This window comes from Aedes albopictus, chromosome 2 (genome assembly GCF_035046485.1).
Source record: "Aedes albopictus strain Foshan chromosome 2, AalbF5, whole genome shotgun sequence".
Classification (NCBI taxonomy): domain Eukaryota; kingdom Metazoa; phylum Arthropoda; class Insecta; order Diptera; family Culicidae; genus Aedes; species Aedes albopictus.
Genome location: NC_085137.1, coordinates 54,831,804 through 54,856,873, shown reverse-complemented (window position 1 = coordinate 54,856,873; position 25,070 = coordinate 54,831,804). Strand labels below are relative to the sequence as shown.

Sequence of the window (25,070 nt, the reverse complement as noted above, 5' to 3'; positions counted from 1 at the left end):
CTTGATGGCGCGTGTCCTGAAAGGTTAATATCGCAGAATTTCAAATGGAATTCATGTAGTAATTCTTTATACGGAATAATTTCTGGAAAAATACTTGTTGAATTTTTTGAATAAAGTATTGTCCAGTTAGAATCCGGACGCAGATAATCACTTATATCTAAGAGGTGGAATAACATACAGAATAGGTGAAGCCCTCAATATAAAGATAATTTACTGTAGTTTCATGGAAAATATCATTAGAATTATTTAATTTAATTTTTAATACATTTTCTCATTTTTTCCGTGATAACTTCCTTAAAAATCTGCACAATGGTAGTAAATTTTAACATCAACCCCTTCGGCGGATTTGTTTAACAATCAGGTCATCTCTGCAGTGTCCTGAGGCCCTCTACCAATCTGATTAGGATTCCAAAGAAACTTTGCCAAATATTTCTCTTCTTGCGAAATTAAGGGCTATTCAGTGAATTCCAAAGAAGCGAAATTTGAGTGTTTTTTCGTTAATAAACACTATCCAACAGTGATGACACCACTACACATCTCAGGCTGTCGTGGTAGCTCACCAAATTAGCTCAAACCTCTACAGATCCCTTGTGTGCATTTTTGAAAAGCAGCACGCGATTCTTGAGGTTATCATCTTTGTACACATTTGGTGTCAAAATCGTGATGTGAAAAAACGATGTCCAGAACTCAAACTTCCTGGCAAATCTTGGAATTCCAAACAGATTTATCCATGAACATAAACTTCAATCTTCCTTGGGCACTTCCTCATGGCATGGTTAACAACATCTGAGCACATCACACATAATGGTTATGGAGACATTAACATTTTTCGCGACTGCCGTACCTGACCACGCTTAATTTTCAGCGTGTTTGTGCAAGATTTTTTTCCTTCACTTGTCTTCAATCTGAAATAACTTTTCACTCGTAGCAAGAAAATCGATGAAATTTTCACCATCAATAGAGGACTTGTTTATGATCAGACTGCTGTAAAAAAAAATATGATTATGATCATTGAGAGCGTCACAATTAATTATCCTTTGCGTCCGGATTCTAACTGGACAATGCTTTAAACCCATAAAAGGTTTTATGGAGAAATCTCTGGAGGAATTTATTAAAGAACCCATGAGAGGTTTTCAAATAAATTTTATGGATGAATAAATGAGGACATTTATGAAAGATTTTCTAGTGGAAATCTAGCAGAAATTTATGGACCTATCCCTAATGAGCATGGAATTGACGATTTTCTAAGCGATGTGCGAGATTCCTTCATTCTAAAGGCATCTACACAGAAAGAAATTCTGAAATCTACACAGAAAGAAATTCTGAAATCCACACGTGACGTAAATATTTGAACGCTTAAATTTCCATTTCATTTTATTCGATTTTACATCAAAGAATTTCTTGTTAGCAACATTGTAAGCAAGCTACATACTGCAGACAACCTTTAATTTTACAATCCGATGAAAAATTGTGTTGAAAGCGATGGAGGTCATTTTGTTACAGCGAACTCGATGTAACAATTTTTAACTGTGTATAGACGACTTTCTGATGGATACTTTGGTCGAATGCCAAAGAAATCCATAGAAGATTATTTTTGAAAATTGCAGAAATTGTTTTTGAAAAATATCAAAGAGGAATTTCTGAAAGAATCCCTGTAGTGATTTCTAAAGGAATCTGTGCAGGATTTTATATACACAGTTAAAAAATGTTACATCATATCACCTGTAACAAAAGGACGCCGTCATATCGCACACATTTTTACATCAGTTTTAAAGTTTAAAGCTTACTCTCAGTATGAAGCTTGTGTTCAAAATTCCATACAAGAAATTGTTTAATGCAAAATTTATTGAGATGGAATAGAAATTTATATGTAAAATTTGTTTACGTCGGGTGTAATTTTCTGAAATTTTTGCTGTGTAGGAATCCATGGAGCAATTACTAAAGAAATCTATTGAAAAGTTTTCTAGTAATTCTTTATCGGAAATAGCGGAAGGGTCCCTTTGACTAATTTCGAAATAAATTCCTAGATAACTTTATTCGAGAAATTTCAAAAAGAATGTCCTGAAAGATTTTTGTTTTTATTTTTTTTTAATCTCTGAAGGAGATTCTGAGCTAATAATTTCTACTACATTTACAAGAATTCAAGCCCAAAAAAACATTTACGAGAAATAACAATTAGATGAACTGAAAGAGCATTGTCCGAATCATTTTCATTTAAAATACTTTTGTTAGCAATGAATGCGAACAAAATCATCGGAAGTATCCTCAAGGCATTTGGCAGTAAGAAATTTTAGGAATATTTAGAAAAAAAACTTTTACTAGAATTAAAAAAAAGTACTGATTTTGCTTTGCTCATTAATAAAAAATAAAATAGCTTCTTAGAATTAAAAAATATCTGAAACCTCAGGTAAAATTATGATAAATATATATGAAAAAGATATCCTAATTTTAGAGAAAGAACCTGGAAAACATGATCAATCTTGGAAATTAGTGAAATCTTGAAAACATACAAGGGAACAATATCATCCTCTTGTTTCTTTCTAGCCTTAGGCTGATTTGGCGCCCCTCTGAGGCTGACGCCCCTGGCGGGGGCCAACCTGGCCAACCGCACGCTACGGCTCGGAGCGTAAGTATAGCTGCCAATAGGAATCACTCACGCAGTGCCCTAGAGGACAAAAGTGCTGTGAATGAAGTGGTTAAGTGGTTGAAGAACAAAAGACATAATCAGCAAGATGGCACTGGCGGTGGCAATTTGCGCGAACGGATAAGGAGATTGATTTCCTATAACTTCGTCACAATTCTGACTTCCAATACAATGAAATACAATTACAGTGTGTCATACAATTGTCCGTACAGTCAATTTTTTGTCAAAATAATTTTTCATTCAAATGTTAATAACTTTTTTATGCATCAATTAGAAACGCTGAAATTTTGACCAATCATGAATCATATATTAAAGCTCCATTGGTAAAATTTTGAGCGAGATCGAATGAGTTTTCTGAAAGTTATAGAACTTTTAGTAATACTTATAAGACTTTTGAACACATTTATAAAACATTATATCTCATTATGTACTCGATGATTTTTTTTCATTTTTTTTTGTGTTGCATCTTATACCTAAGACTTTCATATGCAGCCATGTTTGGGGTTTTTTTTTTTTTTTCTGTTCGGGTGAGCCACTGCGACCAGTATTTAGATCTTTTGTGGCATTACCCGTATCCTTAGTATTTAGTGCATGTCGTACTACTCCATTGTCATTGAAAGGCAATGAAGCATCGATTTCTGTACAGTTCCTGTTTTGTTATCCCAGAGGTGCAAGAAATAGATTGCGATCAAAAGGTCCCGTTATCATAGAGATTTAAATCCCAGTGAAAGAGCGCCCCTAATCAAACACAATCTATTTGAATTCTGAGAAAAACCAAAACGGTGGTACTGATATTTATCCATGCATCGGAACTCTAGCCCCATCCATGTCTTGCTTCTAGTTTAGTCCCAGGACAACAAAGAAAAACCCGGGACTTTAGGCTAGTTGCAAAACTCTGTCAAATTAGAGAATGTGTTCTGCAATAAGAATGCACGTGAGTCCTTGAATTACCAGAACTTAACAGTCCTTGATAGGTTAATACGCAATTAGATACGTAAAGCATGTTTGTTTTCCTAACATCAAGTGTAGTCTCGGGTGGGCAAAGTCCGATTCTTTAACTATCAGCAAGGCAGAATAAATGCAATTTTAGAAACTGTCACCAGTAACAAGGACTTTGTACCATGAATCCTTATTACCAAAACACATTACCCCAACTTCACAAACCAGATGTCACTAGGGTTCGGTTTGGTAGATCTTGAACCGTAACGCAACACATAAAGGCGATCTACCTACGTTACGGGCTCCGTTAAAGATCGAGCATATTTTAAACCCCCTCAATCATTCATCCATCAGCACGGGTCGCCTGACACCTTGGATTGGGGTTCCCTGTTTAGTGGACTTTTACCCCCGGAACAGGTGGTCCGTTGTGTTATTCTTAGCCAATTGAGACAACCGCTACCGACACTACACAGCTATCTAGGCTGATCGGGAAAAGAAGTTAATATTGATGATCAACTTCATATGGACCCGAACAGCCGGTATGTTTGGGGTTTTATATTCACTACAAAAAAAAAAAAGAAAAATGCGCGTATGTAGTTGACGATGTTTTAAAATTTACCATATTTTGCACATATAATTTGCCAAATGTTTTCCACCAAAAAAGTGCATTAACTGAACGATATATCCATAGGACCTACTCTTCGTATGTAGTTTAGTAGGCCCTGTATGAAAATATATAATTAAGAGAGTTTAAAAAAAGTTGAAAACACTTGGCACTTTTATTGATCAAAATATGATGATTTTCCAAATGACACTCTGAACATATACAGATTTTTCATATTTTTGTATTGAATATAAAACCTTAAACGATGCTGCATATGAAAGCCTTAAATATAAGCTGTGACACGAAAAATACTGAAAAAGTTTCATCAAGTACATATTGAGATATAATGTTTTAAAAATGTATTCAAAAATTTTATAAGTTTTACTAAAAGTTCTATAACTTTCAGAAAACTTATTCGATCTCGCTCAAAAATTTACCAATGGAGCTTTAATATATGGGTTATAATTGGAAAAAATTTCAGCGGTTTTGATTGACGTATAAAAAAGTTATAATCATTGAAATGAAAAACTATTTTGACCAAAAAATTGCTGTACGGACAATTGTATGATACACTGTATGTACTCCTGACGGTCCTGCTTCAGACTTCTTCTTCTTTGTGGCTCTACGTCCCCACTGGGACTTGGCCTGCCTCGCTTCAACTTAGTGTTCTTTGAGCACTTCCACAGTTATTAATTGAAGGGCTTTCTTTGCCTGCCATTGCATGAATTTGTATATTGTGAGGCAAGCACAATGATACACTATGCCCAGGAAGTCGAAAAAATATTCCCGACGTGAACGGGAATCGAACCCGCCGTCTCCGTATAGGCGATTCATAGTTTTAACCACTAGGCTAACTGAAGACTTCTTGTGGTTCAGGCTACGGAATTTGGTTTTCTTGGTTCTTTTGTCCAACAACTAGGTATTGGTTCCCTTATTAAGCTTGTGGCTTCTTTTTTCATCCTACAAAAAAAAAATAAAGGATTGAAGCGCTGTTTGTTTCACTTCTTATTTTTGTATTTTTTGTTTTCGAGTAAGACGAATTTGGGAGCGAAAGATTATTTATGACTCTCATACCCTGTATTTGAAAATACACTTTATGTTCGTAAGATCCATTATGAGAAATGATATTTAAAAATGAACCGCTTTCAACGTTCAAAACTAAATTCTGCCATCACTGCTGAACGAGAGCCGCTCGTCTCGTCGGAATTCAAAGAATAAAGATTATATAACCACTGTGAGGCAAACCCACCCGCAGCATCAGTACCCACCTAGCAAGCACTTATACAGATTCGAAAAAGACTATAATCACCTTTTTTGCTGCGAACGAGCTCCTTTCACACACGAAAACCGTTTCCGGTAGCCTCCGTGTTTGGCCTGGCGATGACTCCGGACTTGCTCTTTCTCCGGTTGACTGTGATTTACTCTTGAATTCGGTTTCAGCTCGGATGTGAAGCTTTTCCATTACCTCCGCCTCGGCACTATCACTACATCGCACTTTTCATCCGGCACGGGAAGTTCAGAGTTTCGAGTTTTCCCTGCATGCTCTCACGGTGTGTAAGTTCGCTTTGCTGCTTTTTGCTGTGTGTGGTTTTCCCTTCGAATCATGCTTGCCTGCTGCCCTCTCTCGGGTTCCACATATCTTCTTGAGAGTTTTTGTATGAAGCTAATTCAGTTTCCATTCGAACACTTCGCGCTCAGTTGAAGTTTGTTTGTTTTCAGGCCAGTTTGACCCTTTTTTGGGGGACAAGTTTAGAATTCTTTCGTGGTTTTCTTCGGAAGAATGTTCGCTCTTGTTTTTATAAAGTTTGCAGCCGGGTTGTGTTTGTGTTTGACAAATAAAAACTTTCCTTACTAGCTCACCTAATTTGTACTTGTTAACGAATTTCGAGAACCCAGAATGTTCAAAACGATAAGAGAATTAAAGCCCAAAGAACTAAAGCAAAATGTATCCAACATCATTTCAAAACCAATTCATTTCCTTCATTGCCTTTCCAGGCATCCCGTTAAGTCCTATGCTCATTGATTTCCGATATATCGTAACGGAGATTATGCTAATTTCCCTCAGCCTCTTAGCCTGACCATACATGCATAATCAAAGGTAAACAAAAACTGTCCTAACCTCAAAAATCGTTTACGTAGTTCCGCAATTGCTTTCCGCCTACCGCCCCACTCTTCCCTTATCTGCACGTGTCCACCACCCGCACACCTACACACGCACACGCAATGCGTAACCGTTGCACATCGTCACTTTGGTGCATCCCCGCACTAATCACCACAGGATTAAAACATTGTCCTCGACATAAGCCACCCAGCCGCAACAGCAGTCAACACATCCAAACCGCAGCATCCAACAACGTTTTGGGGCCAGGTAGGATATTAAATTACACACCGCAGAACCTAACAACACACAGCCAAAAACTACGTCGAAACATGACAACTTTTGAACGGACAGACACAGGCCTCCCTTTCACGACGACGTCACACGGACGACTTTCTGAGGATGGATTCTTTCCGAGGTTTTTATACCAGGGGACCATACGCCCCGAGACTCCCTAGCCCAGGCCTTGGTGCATCCTGTCCACGAGGATGCCGCTGGGGGAATGTGGCTCCACTATCTTCGATCCAGTCACCACACCGCGTTGCCACACAAACCCAACCATAATCGGGAAATCGGTTCGAGGGGCCGGGTGAGGTTGCCTTGCAGCAGAATTCGGAACACAATTGCTCGGGGAGAAAAGCTTCCCCTTGCTGAGCACAATGGATCGGGATTTCCCCATGCGATGCGAAATTTTCCGATAACTGCACGAGAGGTATCCTCTGCCTGGTGGATGAGAGCATCTTTCGGGATGCTGCACTACCGAAGGGGAAATTGAACTGCTCTCAGTTGTTCTCCGGTGAGCTCTTCTGAATTGGAGAGACTATTCAAGTGGAATGAGGAAAACAAGAAAATGCAAACCACAGGTAAACTAGGGATTATCATTTTGTTTCAGATTGTCATTGAATATTTTGGAATTGTTATATATTTGTAGCAGATCAATGTATGGATGTTTTTAATCAACTCTAGAAAGATTAATATTTTTTTAAAAAGTTTCATATCAGTGCAGTACATATTATGATTTGTTTCATAAATTTTTTGGTTGAAATGTTATTTTTTTTTTTTTTGAAAAAAAAATGTGTCTGTCTGTAAAAAAAAATGTTTAATATACTGATCGATCATGGACACCACAAGGTCCTCTGGTAATGGTTTTGTTTTAGATTTGTACTTTCGCTTGAGCCGCTGGATTGTAATCATAGTCATGGCCAGCTTCTTTAAAAAAAAAACACGTTTTTCAGAAATTGTTATAAACATTTTATAGATTCATTCGGAAATCAAAAAACTTTTTTTGAGAAAAATATGTTTGCTAATTTTGGGTTATTTACAACATACATCGGATGTGACGTACAGGGGATAAACAAAATGATCGAGACAGGTAAAATTTTCACTTTTCAAAAAATGGTCAATTAGCTGTAATTTTTTGAAAAGTGCATCAAAAAATCTAAAATTTTTACTGTAAGTTGCTTAATTAAGGACTGTATCGGAAATTAACTGGTCGGGGTTCTGCTAAACCGAACCAAAGACCATTTTTTGAAAAATTGAGTTTTCTTAACCATTGGATGAAGAAATTGATGATCCTCCTTCCATGTAAAAATGCAGTAATTCTGACAGCTCTTCGTGGAGTTAATTCAAAATTTCTGTTTGGCAGAACATACAAAAAATAAAATTGCATCCAGCCAGAGTGAACTGTAAACCATTCCATAGAATCAGCGCAATGTTCCAGTTTTGGTCCAGATGAAGAACATTTCAAGTTCTGCTCATCGCTGTCAAATTTCTAACTTCTAACCGACTCATAGTAACAATCTGTGAGAGAATTGAACACGTTATTAGAAATACGGATGTTGGAGGATACAATTATGTGTCGATGGTGCTGATCGCCATTTTTCCAAGTCACATTCAGCCAGACCGAACCAAATTCACTGCATTTTAGAATCCATTTATTCTCAACAAAACAAAAACCATGTGGCTTTAAATACCTGCTTTATGAAGACTCACCTCATACTGATAATTTAACACAGAAGCCGTCATTGAACAACAAGGCTAATAAGAATAATAGAGCTTGAAAAAAATCAAACACTTGGTTCGCTTTGGCTGATCGAAAAATGGCGTTTTCACGAAAACCATGCTAGAGAAGAATATTTAGAACTTGATTCAGACTTAACGACTGACCTTCAGCTAGGCAAAATGGCCTAGAGGTAACGTGCTTGGTTATCACTTAAGTGATCCAAGTTCGAATCTCTATAATATTTTCGAATTTTTTTTTGTCTTAGTTCACTTTGGCAGATCATTTTCATGGTTTTCTTCGACCAGCATTAATTTAGAGTACACAAATTGCTCCACTTTCACATGTCAGAACCTCAGGACATGCAAGGACATCATTTTACATAGTCACTCTTGCTCTTTGCCTGCACAATGCACTTGCACCGCCTATAAAAAACATAGGTGGGAAGGGTTGAGCTGGGAGGAATTCTGCCGTTCATTTTTCAAACTATTTTGAGACCTCCGCGGTACCATACTATACGCGCCCTCTCTGACTCGTGTAAAGGATTGTGAGTGATATCGATTTCAACTTTATAGACGATGAAAAATCGAGATTTTTTTCACGATCTGAATGGTTTTCTTTGAAACGAAGAAACACAGTCAGCCACACTGAACTATAAACCATATTCCAATGTTTTTGTTCAGCCAGAGTGAACTGAGTGCGAAGTACTGAAAAATGAAATGTAATTATATCAATGATTTCAAATAATTTACATGTATTCTTCGTCTCTGATGGTTAATAAAGGCTTGTAAGTTACATGTGTGTGGAAATGTTTCAACTAATCTTAGCTGTTGTATATTTGTGAGTGGTTGAACTTTAAGCTTAGTTATCTCGGAATAAAGTTTTTGGCGCTTAGTTCGGTTTAGCAGAACCCCGGCCAACTATAAACATTCAAAATGCTCTATCTCGACGCACGGTTGGTCTTTTCATTCCGGTTTTTCTATTAAATCTTCACAATATAGTTAAGTTTAGAACAGCTTGAAAAAATTTGGAAAATGTTTAGCATTGTTGAAAATATGGTTCTATGAGTATACCACACAAAATAACAATCTGTACAAACTGCATTTTTTTTTAATTTTTTCAACGTTTCAAACATTTGTAGCGAAAAAAAAATTCCACTGTGAAAATCTGGAAAATAATGATTATTACTAACAGTTATGTACACATAACATATCACTCAAAACCGACTTTTAAAATTATTATTTAGGATAGAAAAACCTCCAACATTAAGAATATGGTCTATCCCAAAAAACACCTATTTTTTGGTCAAACTTTGTCGCTCTGTTTTAAATATCTTCAGAGGTTATAAAATTCCGTTCTCTGGTAAAAATACCTCTTCAATAGATTTTAATACATACCCAATCGTAAAAAATTCTAATTTTTAACTTTATTTATTTTTTATTTGCGTAATCGTTGCTTGAAGACGCATAAGAAAAGAGTTCCTCGAAAAATGACCTGTTTTTTCATTTTTAAGAATTGCCCTAAACTGCTGAGGGATTTTTTCTTGATTATTTTATTTTCCTTTATCATGAGCATTCTGGAAAAGAATATATTTGCGCAAAAATGAGAGAAAAAATTGAATAATTTCCCACAATTTTTGCAGTTTTAAATTTTTAGGAGGTGTCCAAAATTTTAAAAACATGTCTGCAATCTTTGAGATAAAAGTCCAAGTTAAATGATTATTTTTTGAAAATCAGAACTGCCATTCTTTATTTGAGAGATTTATATAGTATCTCCAAAAATAAAGTTATGTTTATTTCGAACAGATTATTTTTCAGGCAATTGTTAAATTGCTTCTTCTTCTTCTTGACGTAACGTCCTCACTGGGACAAAGCCTGCTTCTCAGCTATTAACTGAGAGCTTCCTCTGCCAATGACCATTTTGCATGCGTATTACGTGTGGCAGGCACGAAGATACTCTATGCCCAAGGAAGTCAAGGAAATTTCCTTTACGAAAAGATCCTGGACCGACCGGGAATCGAGCCCGTCACCCTCAGCATGGTCATGCTGAATACCCGTGCGTTTACCGCCTCGGCTATATGGGCCCTTGTTAAATTGCGTTTATAGTTAATTTCCTATACAGTCCTTAGTTGTGTATCAATGGTCCAACGAGCTCTTCTACATGAAGTTAAAAAAATTCTAGAAAAAATCAAATTATCCGATAGCTAACTTTGAACTGATATATCTCCGGATTCAATGAATCATATGCAATAAAATTTTGAGCGTTTATGACCTCTATGATAAGCTTTGAAAAACTTTTGACATAACCTAGAATTGTTCACACGGAAAAAATTATAACAATTAGAATATTATTCTAATAGAACAATAAATTTTTCAAAATTCAACATCGTTTAAAAATTCAAGATGTTAATTATAGTTCAATTAAATTCCCTCTAATTGACTTGTATACAAATATGTTTTGATAGAAAGTAACAACATAACCGGTAATAAATTTAAAAAGTAATGGGATACATATTAGAAATAGACCAATTTTCCGAAAGATCCTAATATAAATAAAATCGCTATAACTTTGTCTCTTGTTAATAATTTCAAGTTAAGTCAAACGTTTTTCAGAGCTCTTTATGTAAGTCATAAATGGTAAAAATTTATTGAATCCAGAGATATAACCGCTCAAAGTTAACTGTCGGATAACTATATCATTTCTAGAATCTTTATAACTTCGTACAGTATAGCCCGATCATTCCCAAAATTGGACCATCGATACACAACTAATTGAGCAACTTACAGTAAAAATTTAGATTTTTTGATGCACTTTTTAAAAAATTACAGCTAATTGACCATTTTTTGAAAAGTGAAAATTTTGCCTGTCCCGAACATTTTGTCTCGATCCCCCTGTATATGATAGTGCATCATTGAATGCACAGCGCAGAACACCCGGTACTGAAAAAAGTGTCGCTAGTCAAAACGTCGCTATTCGGTTTGGTGCTGGCGCCATAATAACTTTGGTAATCAGTACTACTTTTTCATGTTCTCAAACTGATATAACACATTAAATATTGTACTAGGGTAAACACTCCCTTAGTAGAGGTAGTACCAATAGTGGTGGTAGTGGCAATTTAACAGTATTTCGACCAAAAAGCTCGCAAATGATTTTTTTAATGGGTGCATTAAATTTTATTAATGACATTAATTCAGGACTTGTGGAAAAACCATAAAACAATAATTTTACTTAACCTTTTTACTCCTTTGCACCTACATATAGTGGTGGGTTCCATAAGAATTCAATGGGATGCTGATATGTGTAGAGCAATCTTCGGGCTATTTTCTATCACTTAGGCCATTTTCTCATGTTATGCTAGAAATTACTCATTGAGTAACCTAATCTTCAATTGAAATAATATTAATAATACTTACAATGGCAGCACGAGATGCGTTTATTTGAAAAAGCATGATATTACTCAAGCTTCACGAATTTGTCACGCTCTCATAAACTTAGGAAATAACCTTTGTTAGGTTTCTCTTGGTTTGCGTCCTAGAAAAAAAAAAACAACCATATATTATTTCTTAAAAGTATGTACCTCCTTAATTGGAACAACAATATCCTTTGTTATTATTGAAACTGTTGAACACCCATCCATAACAGGAAAATTTCTATATAATGAAGGAGCAATCATAAAAATATGAAAAATTTTCTTTCGAATTGTTTTAAAGAACTCCCTTTTTAGTTTTTAATTGTTTATCCGGGAACTGTAAAAATCGCTTGCTGCTTTTTGTTTTTTTTTTTCTCGCTACCGAGTTGATATTGCCCATTTCGATATTCTTGGTGCCCTCGTTAATATAAGCCTTCGCCATTTTTCAATATTTTTGCTACCCCACATTGAAATAAGAATCTTCTTCTAGAAGTACTAGGATACCAGGAAATGTTTATTACACCCTCCTGAGTGTAATAAAATCTTGAACATGCATGGTATTTTTGCATTTTCAAAGCATGGGAAAAAACCATGCATTTTTTATGCTTCCATACATGTAAGCAAAATCCCATGAAGAAGATACTTTTCGTTAAATATTTGAAAAAAAGCGCCAATTTGATTTTTCTAAATTTTTGCACCCTTATGTATTAAAATATTTCCTTCGTGGGACGCCCGCATAAGCGCGATTCATTTGCCAGTGAAACTTCTTCCCGGAACTCCTTCAGAAATTTCTCGTGGTATATTTTCATAAATTTCACCAATAATCCTTTTTTTATTTATTTATTTATTTATTAATTTATTCATTTATTTATTTATTTACGTCTTCGACTGGGTCGTACAGACTTATATAACTTATTTGCTAGTAACATCGTTTTTATAACAAACAATTTAACAGCTGATTTAGGAGCAATTGCAAATTCAAGAAAGAATACAAAACAAATATTACAAAGCATGATTTACGAATAAACCTGAAGCCTAAGTAATCCGCATAGGTCTCCACACTGAGTAAGAATAATTTTTGAATTCGCGACATCGTACACCAGTCGGCCAGTTTGAAAGATTCAATGCACAGTTTCGATACTGTTCATTAACGATAACTTTGAATGAGACGTATTCTAATGTTGAAGTATCTTTCCACGGAGACACTAACCGTTTGACGCTTAAAACATGATCGGTACCTAGTGTACCACACACCATAGTTTCTAATTCATCGTCAGTAACATCACTCGCAATATTCGATATGAACAACTGAAGATGCGAGTTGTTATTCTTTCAGCAAATCCTTCATAGATTCTGTGAAAAATTATTTCACCGGTTTCACAGAAAATCGCTCAAAACTCCATTTGGAAATTTCTTCAAGCATTCCATGAGGAATTCTATTTTTACGGTATCGCTCAAAAAATCTTTCAAGGATTCATTCAGTAATGTAATTCAGTAACACCACTAGGGATTCTTTCAGAAATTTCACAGATTTTTAAGAATATCCACAATTGTTTCAATATATAAAGGGTGAGTCGTTAATTATTGTGCCACCCTACCTTCAACTGATTCGCAAATTGTCTACAGTTGACGAAATGAAACCAAATTTTTACAGTAGTTTAGTATATGTATGCATATCAACTTTTTGGTATAGGTTCAAATTTAGGATGCGTTTTAGTGAAATTCACGGCATTTTCAATTAACGCCCTCCATGTGGGCATGTTCAGGCTCCACTTGAAACAAATAATTAAAGCTCTCTGGTTTGTTTATGCGCATCGTGGCTGGTTTTAACCCAGCTCCAAGCTTATGTTTCACTGACAACCATTCCTGAAGACTATTGACGAACATTAAGATGATCCGATAACACTGCGCAACGTTTTTTTGTCTCAAGAGCAAACTTATGTGTCTCCGAAGGATTTTGGGCCGCTGAATCCGAATCCGGGCTCAGATTTGCTCCAACACGTCACAATTTTGAGCTATACCTCAATTTATAGGGCAAAATATGCGATTTTGGGCTTTTTTGACTGCAAGCCATTAAGCAAGAAAATATTTTTTTTAAGCAATCAAAAGGTTAATTGGTCAATTAACATCTAACTTAACGACTCATGCAAAATATTACGTTTTACCTAATCAAGTTTGATAGATTTAAGCATTTAATGTTAGTATGAAAACTTGCATACAGCTTTTGGAGGGTGACTTGTATGGGGAATATCGTACCTAACATAAATCGCTTAAAACCTGAGGGATGCGGACTCAACTTTTTTGGTCATTCAATTTGATCACGTACTCTTTCTTCCAGTGCTCCCCGTTGTAAAGTTTCTTATCTCTATGGTGATCAATTTCGAAGTGCACGCATAAACTACTTCACACAACGTTTAAACCAAGGCTCAAACATATCGATTACAGCAAAAACTACAATAAAAAGTATATTCAGCTGACTTTGTCATTATGGGTTTGGAGGAATAATTTACAAATTTTAGGCAAGTTCACACTTAATTTTCTCACAGATAAAACGTTTTAAACGTTTTCGTATCTGACGGCATAGTTTGTGTGTCATTAAATGTTTCACTTGTTTTAGCGTGACTAAGCAAACCAAACTTGTATCCAGGCACACTCTGATCATTTTGGAGGTTTGGCAGCAGCTTGGCTGCTGTCAAATTTCAGTCCGCAATCCTCAGATGTAAACAATAGACTATAAGGAAAAACTGTGCAAAATTTGGTTGATTTTGGTGAAGTAGGAAAAAAGTTACGTTAGTTTGAAAATGGCACAATAATTATCAACTCACCCTTTATTATTTTTGTTTTAATGTTTTTTCTTTTTTTTTGTTATTTTTCTAGGGAATTAAATTTCAAGGAATTTCTTCTAAAGTTCCTCTAAGTGTTTCCACAGAAATTGATGTATAGATTTCTCTGGAAATTTCTAAAAGGATTACATTAGAATATTCTACAGAAATTTCTCCGGAGATAGTTTCTAAATATCTTTTTGATATTCATTCAGCAATTTATCCGAGTTATTCTTTTCAAAAATCATCCACAGGCTGCTTCATGAAGTTTTATATGGGATTTCTTCCAGTGAGTTTTTAAGAAAATCTTCCAAGCTTATTTTCAAAAAGTCTTCCAGGCATTTTTTTTATATTTCTCCAAAGGTTCTTCCATAAAAACTTACACGGATTATTTTAAATATACTCCGAGTATGCATTTGAATTTTTCTTAGGGGTTACTTTAGATATTCTTCAAGTAATTTCTCTTGAAATTTCACAAAGAATTTCTCAAGATATTTATAAATATTTTTTTAAGAAATCAAATGAATTGCTTTAGAAATTTATTCTAGTATTTCTGTGTTAACTCCTCCAGGATTTTTTTTTTCAGAAATTCACCTAGGGATTTCTTCGGAAATATTTCGAAGGATGGCCTTAGGACTCTAAACTTTCAGGGAGACTGGAAGCGACAGGACCGTGGCCTGTGAAGACAAATGCGTCGTTCTGCCTAGACTCACCGCTACGAGTTGTGGTCCATCAAGTATCAAATTCATCAAATCATGGTGGCAGACTCTCTAATCCAATGTCAAGGCAAAGTAACATGAAAACATCTGGAAATCTTCAGATGGACCAACGTCGCACTGGAGGACAAGAAGCTGAAGTCCAGCAGTCATATGTTCATGCATCACAAAAACCAATCGAACATCAGGGTAGGGTTAGCATAGAACAGGTAAATTTTGGAATTTTTATCAGGTTTTACAATCATCTAGTTAATTCAGATGATTTATTTGATATTGGTAATCCAGCAAAGGCTTGTTCCGGGTAGAATTCGATATCGTAAATTTTCTGAAAATTTATATGTTGGCTTATATAGTTCAAAACATAATGTGTTGGGATATTTTAATACTGAAACTATTTTAATAATTTTATTTATGACTTACAGTTCCAGATTGTGCCAGATTCCATGATGCACCCGATGTGTTTTTTTGGGGTCGGATTTCGTTACAAGCAGCAACTTGATAATTGAGTATGATGGTCGCTCGATACAATTCAAAAAACAGACTGACTGCAGAACAAATTTTGAACTTGGTATCAGCAAAAGATGGTCCACTGTTTGATATAAACAACATTGAGATAAGTACTAACACTTTCTTGAAGACTGATGTGGATATTCAAGATATTGGCAATTTTGGTACTTCATTGACCGATACCAACAGAATCAAATCTCTCTTCATTGAAAAGTATGGTAATAGTGATTTAAGACCAGACCAATCAGATGTTGAAAATACAATGAGAATAGATTTAACAGATAACAGACCTTTTAATTTTTGTCCTCGTCGATTATCCCAAAGCAAAAAAAAAATAAAAGTTGAATCACAGATTGATAAATTACTCAAAGGGGTGTAATAGTAGTGAGCAATTCTCCTTACGCTAGTCGAATAGTTTTGGTGAAGAAGAAAGACAAAACATGGAGAATGTGCGTAGACTATAGGGAGCCGAATAAAATCACTGTAGAAGATAGATATCCATTACCGTTGATTGAAGGGCAGTTAGATGGTTTGATAAACAAAAGGTATTTTTCAACTTTGGATCTAAGAAACGGTTATCATCATTTACACATTGATAAAAAATCACAAAAACACACGGCATGTGTTACACATTTAGGGCAATTTGAATGTAAAAACGAGTTCCGATTTCGGTTATGCAAAGCTCCATCTGCCTTTACGATCAACGATCAACGATCAAATCTGACTATACATGTCAATGGTTGCTCCTCCGTGATTGATCTGAGCTGGTACCAATTGCACTGAGATCCAAATGAATAAGGGCTGGGACACTCCACTTATTCTCAAAGTGCAATTCTAGCAGCTCATACATTTTGGATCAATAACGGCGCCGGCCACGTCCTTATAGTCCGTTGGGAAGGGAGAGGAATGTTAGAGTGTGCTGGTTGTTGCTACTAAAGACCGAGATCACCTCTGCATCCCCACAACCAGCACGGACTGGGGTATTTGTTAGACGGAAAGGATGGGAGATCTGGGAGTCACCGTTGGGTCGGTGATGCGATCCATGGATAGGGGTTATTTATAGTCTTCGTAAGGTGATAGATTGTGTGGTGAATAAGGTGAATAAGGTCAAGCGGCACAGCACGCTTTTTGGTTGCATAACTTGTAGGCGTTATATACACTGTGCTGGGAGTGGAAGTTGAAAGGAAGAGAAACGACTTTTTTACAATTCGTTTCTGGTTCTAGCGATGGCTATGAACGTATGAAATACATGAGTTGTATATGTAGAGAAGAGAAAGAGAGAGAGAGGAAGTGGGTAGAAAGATACAAAGTAGGATGAAAGGGACGGGCCAGGGATTGAACCCATGACCTTCTGCATACGAATCAGAAGCGGTAGCCACTAGACCACCAAGCCCGTCTATGCAAAGCTCCATCTGCCTTTATGAGATTTATTAATAAAATTTTCCAGCCTCTTCTCAGAAAGGGTAAAATTAAAATCTATATTGATGACATACTAATTGCTACCGAAACAATTGAGGAACATTTGGAAATACTAAAGGAAGTTTTTTAAATTTTAAATAGGAATGATTTACAGCTTCAACTGGCAAAATGTCCATTTTTAAAGACAAATATTGAATACCTGGGGTACAAACTAAGTGAATCTGGTATTCAACCGAGCGAGAAGCACATCGAATGTATTAAATAATTTCCTATTCCTAGAAACATTCATAATGTAAACAAATTGATTGAACTTGCAAGTTACTTTAGGAATTTCATAGCTAATTTTTCAATTATTGCTAAGCCATTATATAACTTGCTTAAAAAAGATAAAAGTTTGGTTTTCAAAAAATACAATTAGAAGCATTTGAAACATTGACAGACACATTGATTGCGGACCCCATTTAAAACATATTCTCCAAATGCAAGAACAGAACTCCATACTGATGCAAGTTCCCATGGGTTTGGCGGTGCTTTAATGCAAGAGCAATCGGATGGACATTTGCATCGCATCATGTATTATAGCCAAAGAACTAATAGTAGTGAGGCAAAATTGCATTCGTTTGAGCCAGAAGCACTAGCAGTAGTTAACAGTATTTTGAAAGAACAATTATTGCAAGTCAAATTCAAGACCCGCAAGTATAAGGAATTCGACAATTATTAGAAACCCGAGAAGACAACAAATTTGAATTATGAAATGGAATCGTGTATAAAAAAAGGAAAAGGAATCAGTTGTTATCATATGTTCCAAAAAATATGGACAACCAAATGTTGAAAATGCATCATGATGATTTTGGACATTTTTCTACTGATAAAGTATGTGTGAATATGATAAAGTTGTGGTTACCAAAAATGAAAGAAACAATTTCGAAATACATTAAAATTAGTTTGAAATGTATTGTTTTCTCCAAGAAGAATCTCAATAGGAACGGACCTTTGAAAATTGTAGAAAAAGGTGACTTGCCATTTAATACTGTTCACATTGATCATGATTAACCTTAAAAAAATACAGGGTGCGGCAGGAAAAACATTAAAAAAAAAAAATTCATGGCAGTGTATCAGTCAACTTCTTTATTCTAGCACTACAAAATAAAAATGAACATATTTGATTTTTTATCACATGTTAAAATGTAAGCCTAAAAGTTGGTTATCAATAAACTACGTGCCCAATGATCATAAGACAAAATGGCTAAAATAGTAATAAAAATAGCTTCATTTCGATGAAAAATCAGGTCATACCAATCCTTGATATTTAATTCCATTTCAATATGAGTTTTGTAAGAATCGCTTTAACTTCATATTTGCTTGCATAGATGATCGCCGTTGCGATCGCCTTGCCTACCTCTTGAATTTATCTGGGCACTGATGTTGGCATTTAGCATTGATACCTCTTGCAAGCTTATTCACAGTTAAAATTGAGTAGCATTCTCAGTCTATTGCATTCAAACGATCTTATACTCTTGCTTGAGACAATGCATACGTGCTCTATTTCAAGGCCGATAGTTATCACCTACATATTTGACAAATAAAGCAACCAGAATTTGTGATTATTTTGTTGACTTTATTAAAACTTCATCCCATACAAAATAAATAAAGTTTCAAAATTGACCCAACTTTCTTCGATTTTTTGTAATTTTTCTAATCATCGTAAAATAACCTTGAAAATGTTCTGGAAAGCTTTAAATCTGAAGAATTTTGATTTAATTTGATATACTCAGCTCAAAATCGATAAAATGGTCATTTACACCCTTTTGATTCTGGGCCCCTCATATGATGTAATCCCAATATTCTTATCAGGAAGATGTGATCAATTTAACACAAGTTAGTTAGAAGATAATATCATACTTTCCCCTAGCAGACTAACTCGTAGAATCGAAGTAACGTAAGCACCACGTTGCAACTGTTCCTTCTCTTCAGGCGTGTCCCACCGAAGCATGGCATTTTCTTATATGTACCAATACCAGCAGAAGAAAGTTCTCTCTTGCTGGCGGAAGATATGAAATGCAAGATTGTTTCCGTTCGCTCCGACTGTATATGCGCGTTTTTCCTGAAAGCACGAAACTGCCGAGTTGAATTCTATCGTCATGTGCAATGCGAGTATGCTGCTGGAGGGGAAATAAGTTAGAACCGTTTTCAAAGGTGAGTTTAAATAAAAGCCGTGGTGTGGTTGTTGTCTCGTCCACATGGTGGTTGAAATGCAACCAGATGAGCTGTCGGGATGTTGTATGGATGTATGAAATGATTACTATGCTGTGTACTGTTCATGCTCAAAAAATTCATAAATTCACAAAATTACGTATCTCTACGCTAGTATGTAAAACTCCATATTGCTGATGCTCAATATCATTCATCTTGCTAATCAATTGATCATCTTAATTGTCTATTATGGCGCCCAATTAACTCCGTTGTGTTATGACACCTTTATCACTATTTCAACCAAATAGCCACAGACTTTTATCTCATTTGGATCAACCACACAAAACACCATTAAATGGCTTCCCCCATTTTCTCTGATCACATTGCCTGGCTCCAGAAGAAAGCCTTTACTTGGATGCTCCTCCTCTGACCGGCCCACTCAGTTTATGTAGGAAATATTGAGTTGGTTATAGAGTGAGCTACTTTACGAGCTAAATTGTGTGAACATAATACCATTTCACACTACACTGAACGAAACCCCCCGCCCAAGATCGACTGAGAGGCGATACGATCACGCCCCTTAACGACATTCGGTCGGAAACCGTATGGTCCACCGACCGAATGATGTCATCTTAAAACCGGATGACAGCGATATGAAAATTGAATGTCAACCATATGGTCGAGCAACCTTGTTTTTTAGCGATGGATAACAATAATGTCACCGCTATCTTTTCCAAAAAAATGATGTGCTTTGTGACCAGGATACCCTCGCGGGCATCCTTTTCAAAAAAGATGGCATGTCCAAGACACGCGACGCAAAATCGTCAACGAGCCGGGTGTCACGATCAAGGAACTTGTTACGCTATCGATGAATAAATTCGGTGCATCTGAGCGGCCTACGCTCTGCAACTAACAATCATTTACGCAGCGTGCGTCGACTCATACGCGAACAAGATGATCGTCATCGGCTTTTTAGGATGATTGCCGTATGACTGATTCGTCATTCGAGAACACGATTTTGGTAATTTGGAATGGATGGTCGGACAAATCAGTCGATTTCGGGATGGGGTTTTCGTTCAGTGTACCTAACTGTTTCGTTCGCTCCGGTCAACCAACCAGCACATGCGAACCCCACTCCCGACAAACTCACAAAACGTGAGTTCTTCTTTCAGAAGGGAAGTGAAGCGTGGGTCCCGAGATGAACTAGCCTAGGCCTAAAAATCTCGTTGACGAAGAGTGCTTGGATCGGCTGGGAATCGTTTTATCTTGACATATTATTTTCCAAAGATTCCTTCCGAGAGTCCTTTAAGGACTCTCCACATAATTCTTCCATGGATTACTTACAAACCATTTTCAGGGATTCCCCAAGATTCTCAGGATTCCAAAGTATTTTCTAGAATTATCCCAGCATTTCTCCATTGGTTATACCTGAGATTCCTTCGATGATTATTCCCATGATCCTGAAATTCCTATTCGACGCATGCTAATATCAGTCAATGGAAAGTTCCTCAAAAGGGAGTGAACCTCGCCTCAATTCGACGAAATGAGTGAATTGGTATATGTGACTTGAAACATCCTTTTTTCGAGTTAGCCTATAGTCCACGTGTTTTTTTTATTTGGTATTTTATTTTTCCTGTCTGTTCCAAAAGCATAAAATCAGTTTTTATTCGACTGACAAAGTTGAATTTTCCTGTTCACAGCATGAAAAATTGTGATGTCCATTTAAAGTCCGTACAAACAAACCACCTGTATCTTAAGAAAAACTAAATAACGTAGGGAAAGGTCGAGCATTGGGAATAAAGACATTTAGTGCAGTTTAGCCTTCCGTCAGGCGCGCGGTTAGCTACCACCGCTAGTACCACGCTAATGCAGAGTACAAAAAGCGAGTTTTTTTTTAAGTATTGTACAAAAAACAAAATAATGAGAAAATTCAGAGAAACTTTTACTTTAATTTTGCATACCTTTCCGCTTTTCTTCATAAGAATACTTGAAAGTTGCATAATCCCAGCTAAATTAAGTACATGTTCACGAAGTCAGGTCAGGTACAAGGTCCAGTTTATTTAAAATTCTATGTCACATTTTTCTCTTCTAGCAGAAACAAAACAATATGAATACATAGATTCAGGAAAGGAAAAGTTCGGGTGATTTTATTGATGATAAAGACTACCCAACTATTATGATGCTACTGAACATCTCCAGCTAACGTGGCTGATCACCAAATCAGACTAAATCTTTACAGATCATTTATTGAATGTTTATCTTTTTGCAGATCTCTCGTTTACATTTTTCAAAAGCTGCCTTCTTTTTTGAGGCTGTCTGTCATCCTTGTAAAAATTCCAGCTACTTTCTTGCAGCGATATTTAAGACGTATTTTTTTTTCTTTGGACGCAGGAATTTGTCTTGTCTCTCTCCAAACTAGTATTTTTGTTATTGATTGAAGTGCATTTCATTCTTTGTTTGCCTTGCATAAATGTGTATTTTGTGTGGTAAGCACAATGATACACTATGCTGTTACTGTATTGTTGATATTTTTTATGTATTTTGCCAAAAAAAATCGCATATAAGAAAACCGAAAACATCCTGGTAAATGATATTCTTATCAGGAAGATCTGATCAACAACTATAAATAAGTAAGAAGATAATATCACACTTTCCCCTAGCAGACTAACTCTTAGAATCGAAGTAGCGTAAGCACACGTTGCAACTGTTCCTTCTCTTCAGGCGTGTCCCACCGAAGTATGGCATTTTCTTGTACCAATACCAGCAGAAGAGAATTCTCTCTTGCTGGAGGAAGATACAAAATGCAAGATTATTTCCGTTCGCTCCGACTGTATATGCGCGTTTTTCCTGAAAGCACGAAACTGCCGAGTTGAATTCTATCGTCATGTGCAATGCGAGTATGCTGCTGGAGGGGAAATAAGTTAGAACCGTTTTCAAAGGTGAGTTTAAATAAAAGCCGTGGTATGGTTGTTGTCTCGTCCACATGGTGGTTGAAATGCAACCAGATGAGCTGTCGGGATGTTGTATAGATGTATGAAATGATTACTGTGCTGTGTTCATGCTCAAGAAATTCTTAAATTCACAAACTTACGTATCTCTACCCTAGCATGTTAAACTGCATATTGCTAATGCTTAATATAACTCATCCTGCTAATCAATTGTTTATCTTAATTGTCTATTATGGCACCCAATTAACTCCGTTGTGTCATGACACCTTTATCACCATTTCAACAAAATAGCCACAGACTTTTATCTCATTTGGATCAACCACACAAAACATCATTAAATGGCTTCCCCCAGTTTCTCTGATCACACTGTCTGGCTCCAGAAGAAAGCCTTTACTTGGGTGCTTCTCCTCTGACCGGCCCTCTCAGTTTATGTTGGAAATATTGAGTTGATTATAGAGTGAGCTACTTTACGAGCTAAATTGTGTGAACATAATACCATTTCACACTACCTAACTGTTTCGTTCGCTCCGGTCAACCAACCAGCACATGCGATATCGAGTCTACTGACCACCCGACATCGAACCGCATGAAACACCAGGATGCAGGAATACCAGCTTTGTCGATGCGATCCTAAAATACGCAACAGTATCGTATGAAATGTGAAAATGCAGAAAATGTCTTAAATGGATAAATCAGAAAATGAAAATTTTTTGCCAACCTAATCAAATAGTTCGAAAGTTACAACTGTTTATAAACAAGAGGCGGAGAATCCATATAAACTATTAAATCTATCGATTGTCACAAAGATCTTCTGCCAAAAGCAAGACCGCCTGTCGACTGAACCAAAACCCCACACAACAAAGAAACACTGTAGGTGTAGGAAATAATTTCTCCCAAGCATTTTGCACCGAAACCCGAGAAGATTCTCACCCAAAACATATGCCCGAGGAAAACAGCAAACCATACAGTCATTTTTCAAATGGATTATGATTATTGCCTTTGGCTGGGTGTTCCATCGAGCGGTCAGTATCACCCTCGCCGCGCCGTAACCACCCACCTCTCGTGGCCGAAGTTCGGTTTTCGATTAGATTTGGTCCCCTCGGGAGCTGAAGTTTGGCTCGGTCGAAGATGGAATCGAATTCAAGTGCTTCCTCTTCCGGCATTGGGGATGCCGACACAAGTAGCCCAGTCGATAAATTTACGGTTTAATTTGATGAGTTTTGGGGGTAACTTTATCACTTAATTCCGATAAGAGGTTTGACCACCACTAACAGCGTGCGGCTTCAATGAAGCCGCTTCATGGATGCTGGAGAATGGTAACGATATGGAATCTTGGGATGTTCTACGTTGACTTGTGATGTTGTTAAATGTGTTGCCTTGGAAAAAGGTGAAGTAAGCGGAAGTCACGTTGAAAATGTGGGACATGATATACATATATCAAAACAACGAATTCAATACATCATACATTGCAACAATTTTCGTGAGAATAGACACTTTATTATCATTAAAAACACTTGATACTTTCGGTGTTCAATTCAGTAATTTAGTTCATTTGAACATTTACCAGCCTTAAGATCATTTTTCAATTCCAATCATACCATTCCAAACATCTAAAAAAAATGCGAGCACACTTTTAATCAGTGAAGTGTTTCTAATCGTAAGTACTGTATAAGGGCGTAGATAGGGCCGTAGAGACTTCCCAAGTGACAGAAGCAGCTGAATAGCAGTTTCTTAAGCTAAAGTTTGCATAAGAGCGGTTTGTTCCATTCTAATACAGCAAAAATATTTGTTGGGTTAGGTAAAGTTAGAATTAAGCCGTCATAACCCCAATACTCTGTTTTCCCTCTTCTCGCGAAACCTAGGCGGAAAGAGCCCAAGTAACAATCAGCATGCCTTGAAGCTTGATTTATGTTTTATCCTGGTTTTATACAAGCATGTGAAAAAGCTAGTTGTTCTATATAAGTTTTATGTAGTAGTTTTCTACTTGCTAGTCTTTAACTGTAGATATTTATAGCAGAAGTTATATGATAGTTTTATGGAATGGCAAAGGAGCAAATTTGGCATTCCATAAAACTATCATATAACTTCTGCTATAAATATCTTCAGTTAAAGACTAGCAAGTAGTCATGGATTGGTTTTATCATTTACTTATTATATACCATTTCAATAAAACTTTCATTTGCGGTTTTTGTCGGAGAGATTGGTTTTGTAAACAAATACACAATACTGTGAGGCAATGCATAAAACCAACAAAAGATTTCGTGGCCGTAACATAGACCAAAAAATGCTGTGATAAAACCGCATGAGCTCAGATATGACCACCTCAGGAGAGTTAGTCCTATTGGAGGAATCATCAGGAACACAGAGTTTTATCAGAAAAATATGTCACCTAGCCGGGATAATTTATGTGAATACAGAAAAATCATAACTAAATATTATGATTTTACGCACAGTTTGAGATCAAACTTAACGATTCAACACGTTTTCGTCATGTTTATTTTCAGAAAAATTACATAATGTCTTTGAAACTCCGCTATGTTGAAAAACCCTTTTAAGCACCAAATTCCATCGAGTAAATTAAATGCATTTAACTTTCAATTAATGTACAGTTTGTGTGGCGCACTTATTTTTTGTCATTATCACAGTCACATTCACCACAAATTTTCCGTGGTATGTCTCCTAACACGTATTAAATAGGAAAACAAATCTGAATTCCAGATCGACATCTTTCCAATTGATGGCTGTATAAAAAAAAACAAGCATAATTTATTC

At 36.3% G+C, this 25,070-nt stretch overlaps 2 long non-coding RNA genes across 2 annotated transcripts in view; both read right to left on the bottom strand.

The window, feature by feature from the left end:
- Positions 1 to 7,075, bottom strand: part of LOC115265583 (uncharacterized) — a 150,450-nt gene extending 143,375 nt beyond the window's left edge. Inside the window, exon 1 of the long non-coding RNA XR_003896763.2 lies at positions 5,497 to 7,075. This is a non-coding gene — a long non-coding RNA (uncharacterized LOC115265583). The remainder of the gene's footprint in view (positions 1 to 5,496) is intronic.
- Positions 1 to 25,070, bottom strand: part of LOC134288922 (uncharacterized) — a 399,892-nt gene that overhangs the window by 358,451 nt on the left and 16,371 nt on the right. The gene's annotated exons all lie outside the window — the stretch shown is intronic.